General features: G+C 42.4%; 1 pseudogene; it reads right to left on the reverse strand.

Moving 5' to 3' along the window:
* Window positions 1–12,871: 12,871 nt before the first annotated feature.
* LOC147320063 (uncharacterized) lies at window positions 12,872–17,063 on the reverse strand (annotated as a pseudogene).
* Between the last annotated feature and the right edge of the window lie 934 nt (window positions 17,064–17,997).

Raw genomic sequence — 17,997 nt, forward strand, 5'->3', positions numbered from 1 at the left:
ATTTTGGTTTTACTCAGAATTCTCTTATTAATGTGTTGCTTCTCTAACTGGATACTCAGCAAGGATGCCAGTCTTCTAGCTTGCCTACATGTTAGCACTATCCTGCCACAGTGCACTGTGCCACCTACCAACAGAAAGGAAAAAATAATGCGCATATTTCCACGAGAGAAATCCCACGCCTGGACCGTCGTCGACTGCCGCCATGATTCTAGCCTACCTACGTCACAGTGTCATGTGCGCTTTTTACATCCAACATGGAAACTACTTTCGATTGTACTCGCAACTCAGAAATTCTGCCTTCCGAGTAGGAAGATATAGGTAACTCCAGACTGCAGATGAGCTGCATACAGGGATGGACAGGAGACTGGCCCACCATTATAGGAAAAACCATAAAGCCTTTGAATGAAAACAAACGCTGTTGTGACAGTACACACAGTACTGGTACAGAATCTAGAAAATGTGGGAAAATACTGGCATCATATACAGTACTTACTTCTGAAGAAATTATGATGGGACCCTGAAAAAAACTTACTATGTACAAGAATGGATTTCTATACATTTTACATCAGATGAAAACATTTGTTGTAAGATTCAGATAATCATTTGCTAAAAGCTAGACATTTTAAATGAGAATAAGAAAGAAAAGTATTTCTTTGTGCCCCCCTCTCCCTGTTAATGCCCTACCTGCCCCCTGGCAAAACTTTGCTAGATCCGCCCCTGCACAGTTACCAGCTGTCAGCTACCTAAAAAAAAAGGATCCTGGTGTTATTTGTCTCTCAGAAACAGCTCATAACTTCCCTTCAACTCATTCATGTCACCTAAAGGTAAACCTGTTTCTCCATCTGGGTGATAGTGGGCAATAAGCAAACAAGAGAGACGGGACTTGCGACAGAAAAGCCGATCAGCTGATCATTGATCAGTTTCATGATTGAAGTAGCAACTGGAGAGGGAGGGGGAGAGAATGAGAGAAGAAGAAACAGCTGTGCAGCGTAAAGACAGAATAACTCCAGCTTTGTGTCTTTTTTCATTGTAGCTGAATTCACCGACAAACTGTGTTCCTTTTCACCTCAATACGAAACGCGTAATATTTTCCCTGAATACGAGACGATTCCGTTTTTAGGGGATGGTTGGCAACTCTAATAATTAACCTTATGAATAAAATAAAGTTCAACATCAGTAACATCATAGCACCCACCCAGCTGTATAGAAACTCCGTCATGCTAGCTAGTGTGCAGTTCATAACTTCTTACCTGAAGTTCAGTTCACCTGACACTCGGACCAGCGGCTGCCTCGGGTCTCTCCTCCTCCTGCCTCCCCTTTCCCTCATCCACCTGCTGGCCTCCACCCCTTGCTAATGTTACTGAATCTGTGGAAGCTCCGTGACAGCCACCACCAAACAACTGAGTTATTTTTACACATCTGCCAGCATCTGGCCAGTCCACCATCTTTCATTGTTTATACCGTTACAGAAAAAAAAGAAAAAACCCCAAAAACATCGGCCCATAAAAACAAAAAATCACCACCGGCCCACCGAGTCCAGCTATGGCTGCATACGTGTTTAGTAGCAATTTGTTTTTGTAGAGGGCTAGCAAAACAACCGTTTTCGAGGGCATTGCCATATTGGAATCCCGAGACTAGCCAGTTTACTGGAGTGTGACATCATTCCCAGGTCCGTGTTCCGGTTTCCGAGGTAAGTCGAACTGTAACGCGTTATGATGTAACGCGTTAGTCCCTACACTGCTAACAAGGAAGTGTAATTGGAAGTTTCTGTTAAATTCCTCCAAGCAACAGGATTTCATGACAAGAGGGTAATCACACTGGCTTTGGGCAAGCGGCATCGTAACGGCATAAACAATCTGGCAGTGAGTATCAGTGCCAAACGGTCCTTAAATACCCTGAGCAAATGAGTTAGTACAGAACAGGTGTGGGAGAAACACCACCTGCGGGCAGACCAGGGAGGAATATTGGCTCATAACTCCACCTGAGAATGAGAGAGACGCAGAGAAAGAACACGAGAGAGACTCAGGGTGTCCAAATTCATGGGCTGCATCCTCCTGAGGCTGCATTTGTAGGCCGATTACGTCACAGCGACGCGACAAAGGCTGTCCAAATTCGCAGACTCCTCCGAATGCAGCCAACAAATGCGTCCTCCTTTTCCCCGAATTTGAAGGATGGGTCGGGTGTATCAGGAGGATGCAGCCTATGAATTTGGACACCCCTATTATAAAAAGAAAGAGATAGGAGGGAGGAGAAAGGATTCAACCCCAGGCCTGTCAGGACCTTAACCCAAACAAGAGGGGCCAGGGAAATACTGGGCACTGTCGTTGTCTTTGTCGTGTCTGTGGTTACTGATGTTATCCTTGGTTCATCTCCTCCTTTGTATTTTAATTTTTCAATTTCTATTGTAGCTATGTTTTATTGCACTCTCTCTGTTTTGACAGTATTTTCTTGGTTCATCTTTTTACAAATTTAAATATTTTACAAGGTTAACCCAAAGAATTACAAAATGCAGTTTGTAAATAATGATTTTATTTATTCTACTGTAACTTTTTATTACTAGGATGTTGTAAAAACTTCCTGAAAAGTCTTCAGTTAATCCAAAATGCTGCAGCAAGAGTACTGACAGGGACTAAAAAGAGAGAGCATATTTCCCCCTATATTGGCTTCCCTTCATTGGCTTCCTGTTAAATAAATTTAATTCAAACTCCTGCTCCTTGGATACAAGGTCTTGAATAATCAGGCCCCATCTTATCTTAACGACCTTATACTATCATGTCATCAGTTTGCATCTTGAAGCCCAAGCACAGTTGCGTCATCCAACAAATGATTCATTCTCATAAACCCACGTTCATGAGACATTGAAACTGACCAAAAGGATTATTGTTGACCAAATAAGGAAGATGAAAACTGTTGGCATGAAGGATGGTGTACACTTTTGAAAGATTATGGTATGCAGCTCTTCAGAAGATGTTTTAGTGATTTTAAGGTCCAACAAGTTAATTTCACTTGAAATACATTCTAAAGGAGTTGGACTGAGTGGCGTTAAGGAAAATTGCCCATATAAAACATTAGCAAATCATCAATGTATGTTCCATTCTAAATGATTTTGTCTTGGTTTAAGTTGGAAAAAGAAATGTAATCCTTGCCATTAATCATAGGTTCACCTGAAGGATTATAGACATTTTTGTGTGTTTTATAGGCCAGCAGCCCCCAACCCTTTTTTGCGCCATGGATTGGTTTATGTTCGACAATACTTTCACAGACCGGCCTTTAAAAGTGTCGCAGATAAATACGACTAAATAAAACCAGTACCTAAAAAAAGAAAATGTATTCATAACACGCAGGAAAAGACCCGAGGAAACGGAGTTAACGATAAAAATGATTAAAAAGAAACGATAAAAACCCTGAAAACCATGAATTTCGCATCTGAGCCTCAACTCTCATGGCCCAGTACCAAACGACTCACGGACCGGTACTGGTCCACGGCCCGGGGGTTGGGGACCACTGTTTTAGGCTAGGTACAGTGGGATTATTTTTTTTCTTAATAATTCTTGCTCCTTCTTCTTATTGAGCCACTCCTTCTGAAATGCATTATTCAAAATACCTTCTAACACACACTTTATGTACTACAAAAGATTAGACATAAGGTCTAAATAGTGTTATGAATTATGGAATCATACAGTTGGCGGCAAGCTCTTTGTCTATATTGATCTTGGCTCCAAATGACTGTAGGGCCACCCTTGTCTGCTCTTTAATCAAAATGTCACAATTCATGGCAGCATTTTTTTTTAATTTTGTTTGGTCAGATTTTATATTTATGGGTATCTAACTGTTTCAGTTTGGTGTCTGTGAAGGTTCTCAGTCATCCAGGTCATCGTAGTCAAAGGAGCTTGCAAAGAAAAGCGTCTGGACTTCTTTAAGTTGCTTGAAGACGTTTCACCTCTCATCCGAGAAGCTTCTTCAGTTCTAAGGTCAAATGGTGGAGAGTCCCAGATATAAACCTAGTGGGAGTGACCCCCCACAGAGGGACAAAAGGACCCCCTGATGATCCTCTAATCGCCTGAGCCAAGGTGTGAAATTGGGTGTGGGACCCAATCAGCCAGAGTTTCGGGTGTGTTCATTGTGAAACCTGGCCCCACCTTATCATGCGAATTCCTGAGGTCAGATGGTCCAGGATGTGAGTGGGCGTTAAGGCGTCTGGGAAGGGATCTCAGAACTGGATTATAGATGGCAGAGAGTTGGTGTCGTAAACCCCCGCCTCTGTTCAAAGATGGTCGCTCACAGTGGACATAGATGGCTTCTTTCACTCCTCTTTCAAACCATCTGTCCTCTCTGTCCAAAATGTGCACATTGGCATCCTCGAAAGAGTGTCCTTTATCCTTAAGATGCAGATGGACTGCTGAGTCTTGTCCTGTGGAGGTGGCTCTTCTGTGTTGTGCCATGCGCTTGTGAAGTGGCTGTTTGGTCTCTCCAATGTAGAGGTCTGGGCATTCCTCGCTGCACTGTACAGCATACACCACATTGTTAAGTTTGTGTTTTGTCTTTCGGGTGAACCAGTTTCTGTCTGAGTGTGTTGCTGGGTCTGAAATACACTGGGATGTCATGCTTGGAGAAAACTCTCCTGAGTTTTTCTGATACACCGGCTACATAGGGGATGACAATGTTGTTGCGTCTGTCTTTCTTATCCTCCCTCGCTGGTGTCTGGTCTTCTTTTCTGTGTCTCTTTGCTGACTTTAAAAACGCCCATTTAGGATAGCCACACGTTTTGAGTGCTTCCTTTACATGTGTGTGTTCCTTCTTTTTTCCTTCAGGCTTAGAGGGAACATGTTCTGCCCGGTGGTGTAGGGTCCTAATTACTCCAAGTTTGTGTTCCAGAGGGTGATGGGAGTCAAAAAGGAGGTACTGGTCCGTGTGTGTGGGCTTCCGGTAAATTTCGATGTTGAGTTTGCCGTTCTCTTCAATGTGCACGGCGCAGTCCAGGAAAGGCAAACAGTTGTCCTTTGTGTCTTCCCTGGTGAACTTGATATTTTTATCCACAGCGTTAATGTGCGCAGTGAAGGATTCCACTTCTTGTGTCTTGATTTTGACCCAGGTGTCGTCCACATATCTGTACCAGTGGCTGGGTACTCTTCCTTTGAAAGAGCCAAGAGCCTTCCTTTCCACTTCCTCCATGTAAAGGTTGGCTACAATAGGTGACACGGGGGAGCCCATGGCACAGCCATGTTTTTGTCTGTAAAAGCCTTCGTTGTACTTGAAATATGTAGTGGTGAGGCAGAGGTCTAACAGTGTGCAGATCTGATCGGGTGTGAAGTTGGTCCTGTCTTCCAAGGAGCTGTCTTCTTGTAGTCGTTTTCTGACAGTCTCCACGGCCTCCGTGGTGGGTATGCAAGTGAAGAGAGAGACTACATCAAAGGACACCATGGTTTCATCTGGATCCAGGGTAAGTTTCTGAACCTTGTCGGTGAAGTCGGTGGAGTTCTTGATGTGGTGTGGGGTGTTCCCCACGAGAGGCGCAAGGATGGTAGCAAGGTGTTTTGCAATGTTATACGTGGCTGAGTTTATGCTACTGACTATGGGTCTGAGTGGGACAGCTTCCTTGTGGATCTTCGGAAGTCCATAGATGCAGGGTATGGCATCCCCTGGGTAAAGGCGGTGATATGTAAGGCAGTCAATAATTTTGTCCTTTTCAAAGTCTTGAAGGCAAGCTATAACTTTCTTTTTGTAGCTGCTTGTGGGGTCTCGCTTTAGGGCTTCGTAGGTATTGTTGTCACTGAGGAGAGTAGTGATCTTTGTATGGTAATCTGTAGTGTTTAGGACCACGGTGCATCTTCCCTTATCAGCTGGTAAAACAGTGATGTTGTGGTCTTTGCTCAGGGAAGCGACGGCCTTCTTTTCCTGTATTGTGAGGTTGGATGGAGGGACTTTGGCACTGGAGAGCGTGGCTGAGACTTTCATCCTGATTTGCTCTGCTTCTGTCTGTGATAATTTATTAATCCGTATGGCAGATTCTGTGGCTGTGATGAGGTCCACTATGGGCAACTGTTGTGGAGAAATGGCAAAATTGAGTCCTTTGGCTAATACTCTCTTTTCAGGTTCAGTGAGAATCCTGTCTGAAAAGTTCTTAACCCATTTCTCCTGACTGACATCAGGTGTGTTTTCTTCTCTGGGTTGTGTAGGTTCAGGATGAGGAGTGTGTGTTTTTGAAAGCAAGGTGTGAAATTTCCTGCGTTGTCTTTCTTTTCCTTTAGAGTGTTGGGCCCGCTGAGCCTTGTCCACAAACTTGTAAACCTCTTCTAAGATTGGAGAGGGTAGAAGGATTTCCAGTTCTTGCAGGGTCTGGCTGATCTTGATCTGGAGGGCATCTATGGTGAAATGGACCTGTCTTATCCTTTCACTTAAAAGGTGATTTTGTGCTCTCTGTAGAATCAAGTCTGCTCTGTATCCCCTGACAGTGGATCCAAGGCGCAGGCTCTTAGGAACAACTCTGCTTTGTCTACATCTTAGGTTATTGACCGCCTTACATATCACTGCCTTTACCCAGGGGATGCCATACCCTGCATCTATGGACTTCCGAAGATCCACAAGGAAGCTGTCCCACTCAGACCCATAGTCAGTAGCATAAACTCAGCCACGTATAACATTGCAAAACACCTTGCTACCATCCTTGCGCCTCTCGTGGGGAACACCCCACACCACATCAAGAACTCCACCGACTTCACCGACAAGGTTCAGAAACTTACCCTGGATCCAGATGAAACCATGGTGTCCTTTGATGTAGTCTCTCTCTTCACTTGCATACCCACCACAGAGGCCGTGGAGACTGTCAGAAAACGACTACAAGAAGACAGCTCCTTGGAGGACAGGACCAACTTCACACCCGATCAGATCTGCACACTGTTAGACCTCTGCCTCACCACTACATATTTCAAGTACAACGAAGGCTTTTACAGACAAAAACATGGCTGTGCCATGGGCTCCCCCGTGTCACCTATTGTAGCCAACCTTTACATGGAGGAAGTGGAAAGGAAGGCTCTTGGCTCTTTCAAAGGAAGAGTACCCAGCCACTGGTACAGATATGTGGACGACACCTGGGTCAAAATCAAGACACAAGAAGTGGAATCCTTCACTGCGCACATTAACGCTGTGGATAAAAATATCAAGTTCACCAGGGAAGACACAAAGGACGACTGTTTGCCTCTCCTGGACTGCACCGTGCACATTGAAGAGAACGGCAAACTCAACATCGAAATTTACCGGAAGCCCACACACACGGACCAGTACCTCCTTTTTGACTCCCATCACCCTCTGGAACACAAACTTGGAGTAATTAGGACCCTACACCACCGGGCAGAACATGTTCCCTCTAAGCCTGAAGGAAAAAAGAAGGAACACACACATGTAAAGGAAGCACTCAAAACGTGCGGCTATCCTAAATGGGCGTTCTTAAAGTCAGCAAAGAGGCACAGAAAAGAAGATCAGACACCAGCGAGGGAGGATAAGAAGGACAGACGCAACAACATTGTCATCCCCTATGTAGCCGGTGTATCAGAAAAACTCAGGAGAGTTTTCTCCAAGCATGACATCCCAGTGTATTTCAGACCCAGCAACACACTCAGACAGAAACTGGTTCACCCGAAAGACAAAACGCCAAAACACAAACTTAACAATGTGGTGTATGCTGTACAGTGCAGCGAGGAATGCTCAGACCTCTACATTGGAGAGACCAAACAGCCACTTCACAAGCGCATGGCACAACACAGAAGAGCCACCTCCACAGGACAAGACTCAGCAGTCCATCTGCATCTTAAGGATAAAGGACACTCTTTCGAGGATGCCAATGTGCACATTTTGGACAGAGAGGACAGATGGTTTGAAAGAGGAGTGAAAGAAGCCATCTATGTCCACTGTGAGCGACCATCTTTGAACAGAGGCGGGGGTTTACGACACCAACTCTCTGCCATCTATAATCCAGTTCTGAGATCCCTTCCCAGACGCCTTAACGCCCACTCACATCCTGGGCCATCTGACCTCAGGACTTCGCATGATAAGGTGGGGCCAGGTTTCACAATGAACACACCCGAAACTCTGGCTGATTGGGACCCACACCCAGTTTCACACCTTGGCTCAGGCGATTAGAGGATCATCAGGGGGTCCTTTTGTCCCCCTGTGGAGGGGTCACTCCCACTAGGTTTTTATCTGGGACTCTCCACCATTTGACCTTAGAACTGAAGAAGCTTCTCGGATGAGAGGTGAAACGTCTTCAAGCAACTTAAAGAAGTCCAGACGCTTTTCTTTGCAAGCTCCTTTGAGTTTCAGTTTGGTGTTACTTACTGCACTAAAAGTGGATTTTGGTTTAAACCTTTATCACCAATATGCCTTTCCAATGTTTGGGGAGTTCTTAAAGAGGTATTTTGAAAGTTGTGGTGATATCATACCTTAAGATGTAAATTTCTATAAATTTAAGTAAATTCACTTTTGCTTGAAACCCTTTTTTATGATTAGTGGGAGCAAAGCTTATAGGAGAGGCACACTGGAAATGGAGCATGTGGACTTTGGAACAGAATGAGACAGAGCAGAAGTATAAGAAAATGTCTATTCAACAACTGAGCGTGCAGTGAGAGAATAAACATCTAAATATCCCGAGGCTCAGACAGTTGCCAGGTTGAGCCACGGTAGAGTGGGTGGGCAGGATCAGATTAACAACAAGGAGATGACTGACTGGGACAAGAAGCAGCTGGTGCATGGAAAGATCTGGAGCACAAGTGGAATATGGTAAGTCACGAGTACCAAAGATTTAGCCGATGGACACCAGAATATGTCTTGTGAGGCTGTTTCTCTCTCTGTGGCACAGCCATCACTTGTCCTGTTCTCTTACTCTTTCTCACCTCTCTTTATACACCTCTACACCTCAGCTGCGCCTCAGAGTGACTGTGCAGTTTTTAGGCCTCTTGTCAAAGGCAGGCGAATTTTACAAAAAAAAGTAAACAATGACAAACTCTAAAGACTGCTGCAGAAAGATTCTGACTACATTCTTTAGCTTACCCTTTGCTGAAAATTTATTTTTTCATTTAAATTTTCATTCATAAGCCACTTTGTTCCTGCTTGACTCACTGCACTCAGTTCCTGCACACACACAGATATAAGATATTGTCTTGATTAGATGGTATTTTCCCAAATAGTGGAGCTTGATCCATATTACTTTAATAGAGTACCATTACTTTGCTATAACATACTTCGACTCATCCTTATGCATCCTGTATTAATATTCATGTGTAGCCCACAATCTTTCAATCATGTAAATGAGGTTAGCAGGCCTAAATGGAAGGGAGGAGTACACTCTTAGTACTGAGTCACAGTTCTTGTGTGGCAGTGGGTCATTTGGACATATTTCTCCACCCCACCTCCTTACTCATCAGTGCCCTTGAAGATCCAGTCCAGCTGGGGTCATTTGTATGCAGGGAAGCCACTGTAGGTGATAAATCAATGTTACCTTAGATGCTTCTCATGCTCACATTCAATCTGATTGTCTTTCTGTAGGGTACCTTTACCTGAAGAGTGTCAAATATCATCTGCTTTGCAAATCTAGAGGTACCTGTCCTTCATATCCGGCATGCAAAGAAATAGTGAGTTTCTATTTATGGCAAAGAAAGAGGAATCACAACCAGTTATGAGAAAATAGTAGCTGCTGCAGTAGTGAGATCATCATTAAAGTGAGTGGTCCTTGTAAGTAAAAGTATTATATATGTATTTATTGGTACTTTCCACTGATGCTTCATAACACAACTCTGTCAATAACAGCAAAGACAGAGAACAACAGTAAGACACAGTGAGAAATTATAATCTGCTTTTGAACAGTGAAGACCCCAGAGATAATTTTAATCAGCAGATAAGACTTAAATTCTGATCTCCCAGCATGCAGTCTGGAAATGCTAGCTTACACCTAAAACACCACAAACCGGTGTTTGTGAAGATTATTGAGCAATTAACCACTGGTTACCATCTGGCTTTAGTATAAGCTGCATTCTCTGTGCAAGCTGTTGTGTTCTCAGAACATATTCATCTGTCAGCTGATATGTTTACCGCTTTTATCAAATAAATCCAGTAAATCCACATACTAGAACATTATGCTCATTACTGTACTACAGAGCCAATGGCTAATACGCTTATCCCAATAGTGTTCCTGTCATTACTCTTCTTAAGAATCAAATGTTTCAACTACAATAACGAGTCAAAATAGATTTTATGAGGCCGTTTAAAACAGGTTACCTAAAAAAAACGTTCTGTTTAACAAATAATTATATAAATTAGTCACATCTAACTCATTCAACCAAGTATCATAAAATGATGTGTGTGAATAATTATTTTAGTGGTGGACAATAACAACTTACAGTAATAGTTGATTGAGCACAAAATACACACATAGCAAAATGTTTCATTACTCAGAAAAAAAATTTGTTTATTCTAAAATGATTGCATTTTAATATATTTTTTCTTATGTAAAAGGCATATATGTAGAGTAGAATATTCTCTTGTATCTTTTACTGTCCAGGAATTATGTACGTATGTTTTTATTTATATAGTAAAACAATCCATCCATGCGGTGAGTATCCATCTGTCATCATATGAATTAATGGAAAACAGAAATCCAAATTTAAAATAAAATCACTAGGAATAATCATAATAAAATTAATGATACTTGTTGCAAAATATTTGCGATACCACAAGTCTACTGAAACATGAAAACCTTTCTCGTATCATCCATTTCAGTCTTTTGCCTAGTTACTTGAGACAAAGCTGGAACACATATTTGGGTCACAGATTATGTTTGACACTGTTCTTCCTCCTCACCTCTCCGTTTCATTCACCTCTGCACCTCAGTTTTGCCTCAGGGTGACTATGCTGTTTTTAGGTCTCTCGTTGATATTCAAAGTTGCACTTTCACATGAAGGAGTGGAATAGAAGGAAGCAGTACAGCCCAGCATAGCAACTCAAGTTGTCTTTGCATGTGTGTCTCACATTACTAATACTTTTACAGTCAAGCCCACAATTATTCATACCCCTGGCAAATTTTAGCAAGTTATTTTTTGACTGGAAATGGCATAGGCATCTTCCAAAAGATAATAAGACGATGTAAAAGTGGCATTGTGTGGGAAAAAATTATTTCTGAGCTTTTATTTAAATTTGAACAAAAAGTGTCATGTCCAGAATTATTCATACCCTTCACAAACTGTCACAGTCTCTGGGAAAATCCAAAGTTCTATACCATTCCAAATAGTCCAAGCTGTTCTAAAGCATCCTAATTACACTGATTAATTGGGAACAGCTGTTTTAATCAACTCAACAGGTGAAAAACAGCAGCTCTCTGCAGTTGGTTTGTGGACAGCCATGGCTAAGACAAAGGAGCACAGTGAGGACATGTGGCTGCTCACAAGTCAGGAAAGGGCTACAAGTCCATATCTAAATGTTTTCAAGTTCCAGTGGCTGCAGTGCAAAGTATTATTTAAAAATACAAGATGTTCCGCACTGTGGAAAATCTGGACGTGATCGGAAGCCAAAAGTGACACCTGTGCTGGCCAGGAGGATAGGATAGTAAAAAAAAGAAAGAATCCAAGGATCACCATCAAGGCCATCCTGGTGAATCTGGGCTCTGCTGGTGGCAATGTCTCAAGGCACACAGTCCAACAGACATTGCACAATGCTGGGTTTCACAGATGAAGAGACCAAGGAGGACGCCACTTCTCCAGATAAAGCACACAAAAGTTCATCTGGACAAAGAAGAAGACTTCTGGTCAATGTGGTCAATGTCACCAGCAGCCCTCAATGGAAGAGGCCTGCTGGTGACATTGACCACAGGGTCTGTTTTGGGTCCCGCTCTGTTCTCTTTATACATGCTGCCTTTGGGATAAATTTCAGGAAATACAACATTCCCTTTGACTGTTATACTGATGATATCCAACTTTTCTTCCCCTTGAAATTGGATGCCTCTGTCAAACTGCAGCATCTGTCTACATGATGTGAAAGACAGGCTAATACAGAATTTCCTTACCCTAAATGAAAATAAGTCTGAAGTTCATGTTTTTGGAAGTCATGCCCCCAACTGGTACCCTTGGTCCTGTTGTTTGTCATCATTCCAAGAATGTACGACATCTCTGACTTGTTTTAGATAGCTCTTTTAAATTAGAGATACAAGTTACGTGAAATTGCCAAAGCAAAGTCCTAAAGACCTAGAAAAATGTATTGATGCCTCCATCTCTTCTACTGCAATTATTTTTATTTGGGTTTTAAACACTCATCTGTCCATCATGTACAGTTGATCCAAAATGGAGCTGCAGTTCGTTTAGCAGGTGTTAGGTTTGATGACATCACTCCAGTTTTAGCAAATTAACTCTGGCTCCCTGTCCATTATTGTATTGATTTTAATATTCTTTTACTTAATTTCAAAGTTTTGAATGGTATGACGCCAAGCTATTTAAGCAAACTCCTAAACATATATAACCCCAAAAGAGCACTGAGATCTTCTAGCCAGATACTCTTGGTACAGATGAGGTGGAACTCATGCAGGTTCCCGCCTCTGGCCTACAAACCTGCAAACAATCACACACCTGCTGCACATTATCCTGACTCACCGGTGACCAGTGTTGGTTACTTTTAAAATGTATTCAACTTTACATTACAGAACACGTGGCCCAAAATGTAGTTTGGAACGTATTCTGTTAAGTTACTCAGTGTGAGTAACATATTCTGAATACTTTGGATTGCTTAATATATTGTCACGCTTTTTACAACTACATGAATGTAGCAATTGCATCCTGCAAAATTCTTGTTTGTTTTTCTCTACCAATTTGCTGTTGTTGGGGGAAAACTCTGTAAAAGACCCAGGAGAAATAAAGACACAATGAGACAAAGTTACTTTCTTTATCAAACGTGTACACGGGTGAGCTGCCAAGAACAACTCACACCATGCACAGTGGCTTGGTAATTTTTATAGGCACAGAGCACAGAGACAGTGAGAACAGGATAACAAATAATAAACAGATAAAATAAAACAACTCCATATATGGTGCTAGTCTCGTCAGCAGAGAGCTAGGGAAGATAAAACAATCTAAAACAATATGTCCCAGAAGCAAGATGTCTTTGCTGGGAAAGTCTAAAAAGATAATTCTAAACTAATCTAACCATAGGCAAAGGGCAGACAAAAGGCATCTTTGTACATTTAAAAGAAGGTAAAGAAACATAGAATCATTTTTCCTGTAACATTCCCTCCTGTTTTAACTTATTTTAAATGTATACAACAATTGTCTGTGAAGGTTATTTATTAAGTATCTTAAGCAATTTTTTAATTTTCAAAATGTCAGCATAGCAGAAATGGAAGTCATTTGGTCTAAAGAATAAAACAAAAGAAAATAATAAAAAGAAAAACATAGTAAATGAAATAACAAGTGGAATAAACAAGAAAAAATAATAAAACTAAAGCTACAAAAAAATAAAGGATAAAAACCTTATATTTTAAAACGAAAACTACAAAAAATAAAAGGATGAAAACTAAAATGAAAACTTTGTATTTAAAAATGATGAAAACCTAATAGGTAAAATGAAAACTTCAAAAAATAAAGGATGAGAACTTCAAAAAATAAAAGGGTGAAAACCTTATATTGTACCTGCATAAACTACTAATGTGTTAATCAGTGCGTGATCACTTGACAAGTCATTTTTAATCACCACGTCATTTATTAGCAGCTAGTACAAGTTCTCCTCTAACAGAATTGCAACGGGATGTTGTTCTTCTTGAGGCACGGCAACATAAGCAGTCATTGTAGTTGTTATCATCTTTGAAATCATTACTCTTAGGCATGGCAACACACACAACACTAATATGAGCAGTGCTATCATGATGAGACCTAGAAGGAAAAATGGCTTTGCTACAGCAGCCAGCCATGAACCGCTGAACAGCCAGTCAAGCCAGCCTTGTGCTGTAGCTGCTCCAGGTGTGTGGTCAGTGACATATTTTTGCAGAGCGGTCAAATTCTGCAAAGCTTCATAAATGTCTCCTCCAGTTTCGTATCCATCAGGGATAAAAGTGCAACATGTTTCCCCGATCAGCTTGCAAACTCCTCCTTGTGATGCTGTTAGCAGGTCTAGTGTCAGTCTGTTCTGCAGCACCATCGTTCTGATGGCCTGCTGTTCTCCTGCTAAGGCGGTTCCCAGGGTCTTAGTCAAGTTGATGTGTCGTAGCAGAGCATATCGGTTGATTTCCACATGATCCCGCACCTCGGCAACTCCAATGCCGGGGATCAAGCTCTGTAAGAATTTCACTCCTCCTCAGATGCGAAACTCTCCTGGCACTCCAGTGTCCACAGTAATGCCGAAAGAATTGGGTGAGGTGAAGTCCACTTCACGTCTCTGTCGGCGGCTTGGGTGATGTGCAACACGTTGCATGAAGAAAACGTGATCTGATAATTCCACTAGGGCGCACAGACCCCCCCAACCTTCAGGGAGTGACAGATAAGCCTTGTTGCCACATAGGAAGTACCAGTCAGCCAAAACTCTGGTTCCTCTGCTGCTGGGTGCCGTCCGTGCACATCCTGTCTGGTACTGAGTCTTTGTTTGTAGTGGCATTCGGTAGCTGTAGTTTGAGCGACAGTTGAGGCTCATCAGCGTCGTGTTACTGGCACAGGTTTCGTTGAGTGAACAGTCCATACACTTCCTCTCGTTCCTCGGTGGGCAGAAAGTGTATATGTATTTGCATAGGTAAGTAGGCAGCTCCCCCACTGCCCGCGATCCATTGTTCATCACACATACTGGAAGTTGTGATGCGTTCAGTTTGTTCAGTAGAATTACATCAGGCAGTGGGTCTGAGACTTGGGGCCAGGTCAGTAGGTAGGTCTGTCCGGAACAGTGCACATTCGTGAGTGATGATGACCTCCAGGTTGCTTTTGCTGGGATGCTGTAGTTGGCCTTGGACCAAAGAGTACCGTAGCCTGGATGTGTTGCCAGGCCCAACAGACACCAACTGCGATCTTCAGGTATGCTGTACGGCCACAGGCCAGACGTCTGCGAGGATAGGGGCATATGGGTACATGCATAGCAGTCAGTTTTGTTATTCAAGTGAGCTGTAGTGTTCATAAACTGCCACCAAAAGTTAGTGGCGTATCCATGGGGAAACTCGGTGTACTGTCCTTTGTCATACAGTGTCTGCCTTTTCTCCATATAGCGTGACTTGTTGTCCCTCACGGAAACAAAGATGAGGAGCCCGGCCATGGTCAGGGCCGCTGCAGTTGTTAAGAGCCACCACCTCATGACGACGGAACACACCCTCCTGTCGCGAGTAGACCCCCCGGCCAGGAAAGCTGACCCCTCCACCGGGCGAGATCACAACAAGTGGGCAAGCCTGCCGTCAGCTGTGTTTAGATGGCTTCACTTACTGGCTCTGATGGATGCAAGATGGTCGTTCCGCTATTTTGCAAGCTCCAGTTTTTCCTTTGGAGCACTTTGATCAGAACCCAGTCACCGGGCTGTGATCTGCAAGACACTTGATAGACATCATTACATTCTTCGTCATTTACAATCATCTCTTTATTTTCCTACAACTTAGACATACATTTTGCTACTGAAATTGTATCTGCCTTTTTCACTGGGTAGATTTCTGGCCACTTTGAGAATACATCTATAACCACTAGAGCGTATTTTTACCCTTGGCATTCATTTAGCTCAATAAAGTCCATATGGATTGTGTGGTCTCAGATTTCCCTGAGCATTATATTTTTGACACGTCATGCACGTTCTGACAAATTGTTTTGCTGAGGTTTCAAAATTTACAGTGTAGAATTTACAGTGTAGAAATGAGAGTTGACAATACTGGTCAGTCCCCCCGTTGACAAATGCGTACAGCCATGAGTCACTAATGCCGCCATTTTGTGGAGGAATTTTTTGGCAACACTGGCTTGCCATAACACATCATTAAGTCGTTTGTCAGAACTGCACCGTGTTTTAGCCATTTTGCCTGCTCTGCTGTGCTTGCTGCTTTTTGTTCATTTTTCAACACATCCAGTGGAATCTGATGTGTGTTTACTGCCATCAATGTGATGTTTGCCTGCTCTGTCAGCAAAATTGTTGCCTGTAGTAATGAAAGAGTCAGTAGGCGTTGTAAGAGGTTGGCATGCTGGTTTGCCAGTTGGTGTAATCATTCCTCTGTTATGCCAAATTTTTTGCAAAATGATGCACAGCAGAGAAAACATACTGGCTGTCTGTATGTATGTTTATTAGTTTGTCTTTGTGTATTTAGCTTTCGCGTATCACAGCTATCAGCTCAGCGCTCTGTGCAGGACATGAAGAAGAAAGTGGTTTTGCTTCTATTATTTTACTATCTGTGGTTACTGCGTAACCTACACAATTTCGGCCTGTGCTGTAAGGTCAAATGCTGTTCTCCTAGCTTCCACACTTGCTGATCATAAGGTGGATCTGGGCCTGGAGTTTGTTTAAATCTCAGAATGTTGTGATACTCGGTCGGTTTCTGGCACTCAGGTGTAATACCAGAAAAGAATGGCATGACTGCTATCTTAAGTTTTGTCAGAGCGTCTCTACCTAGCAAATTTACTGGACACGACGGGTCATATATGCATTTAATAAAGCACCTGCGGCCACTTGCTGTGTGTACTAGTTCTAAAAGGGCAGTTAATTGTTGTACAGTTGTGTGGCCTGAAGCTGACTTTACAACTAATTTGTCCTCTACTCCTACAATCTCGTGGGAAGTGACCTTCCTCTCCACGGTTCTAGCAGGCGTTGTCTCTATGTTATCTGCTGTTTCTGCGTGGCTGTCTGCAGCCTTGGTGTTTGTGACTTTGCTCGCCTCTCTGTTCCTGATAGCCACCTGCGGATTAGTGTTTTAGTCTATTGTCAACAGTCAGCCTTATTTTGAAGTTACAGAAAGCTTCTTCTTTTTTTGTTTGTCTTGGTTTGGGAGAATAGATGCAACACTACATTTTCACTTAAGGCAGTTTTGAATAATTTGTAGTTTTTCAAACAATTCATGGATCTCACACATTTCAAACTTTCAAGTTAGGGTTGTTTCCCATTTATATATATATATATATATATATATATATATATTTAACTTTGCATAGCTCACAGCTCTAAACCTAGGCATTTTTCAATCATATGCCTAATCACTATGTGTCACTGTGATTCTCAAGTATTGTCACAAGTTCGTTTAAATTCGTTTCCAAAACCAACAAAATAATCAAACAAAAACAAAAAACATAAACGTGTCAGGACACAAAAGAAAAAAGAAAAATGCTGCCACCCGAACAAGGCAGAAGTCTGCATATGTTGGCTTGTAATAGCATGCAGCTTGTAACATGGTAGACTAATGTGCCTGTGTTAATTCAGCTCCATATTATTGTGTGAAGTTGCACTGGGTTGGGAGTGGTTTTGTGTGTGTCACATTTTTGGTGAGCCAATGGCTGGAATGAGGTTGGAGTAATTAGAGGCAGGTGTACTTGATTGCACTGATACACCGGTCTTCTTATAGCCCACACTACAAACACTGCTGTGTTGTTTTGTCTCTCTGTGCAGGTATGTAATGTGATGAAATCAGATATGTTTGGGATGGATGGGTTTTGCCCTATGAATTTTATATTAAGTGTGTCGTTTTGTCTCTCTGTGCAGGCCAGGGCCTATTATATGCCACAGCCTAAAGGCAGCAGAGTTCCAGAGGCTTGAGTGACCACTGACTATATGCTTGCAGGGTGGTGGGTCTCCAAGGACAACTTCTAACCCTGTTAAAGGCAACATGTGGAGTGCAACTTGGCTGTGTGGCATAGCTGGCTCTGGCCTTGGGACTGTGTGTTTTTATACAATTCTTAAGTGGGACACTGGACTGTTTTATCTTTTATCTCTTGATATATTTTTTGTCAATAAATTATCTTTTAGAATTTTATTGACTGACATCTTTTTGCCCACGACTGGGACGGTTGGTCAGACCTACAGTCTTTCTTTGGG

Source organism: Aulonocara sp. 'chitande type north' Nkhata Bay, linkage group LG10 (genome assembly GCF_057382095.1).
Source record: "Aulonocara sp. 'chitande type north' Nkhata Bay isolate Kocher_YH1m ecotype deep benthic linkage group LG10, A_spYH_male_GT1.1, whole genome shotgun sequence".
Taxonomy (NCBI): Eukaryota; Metazoa; Chordata; class Actinopteri; order Cichliformes; family Cichlidae; genus Aulonocara; species Aulonocara sp. 'chitande type north' Nkhata Bay.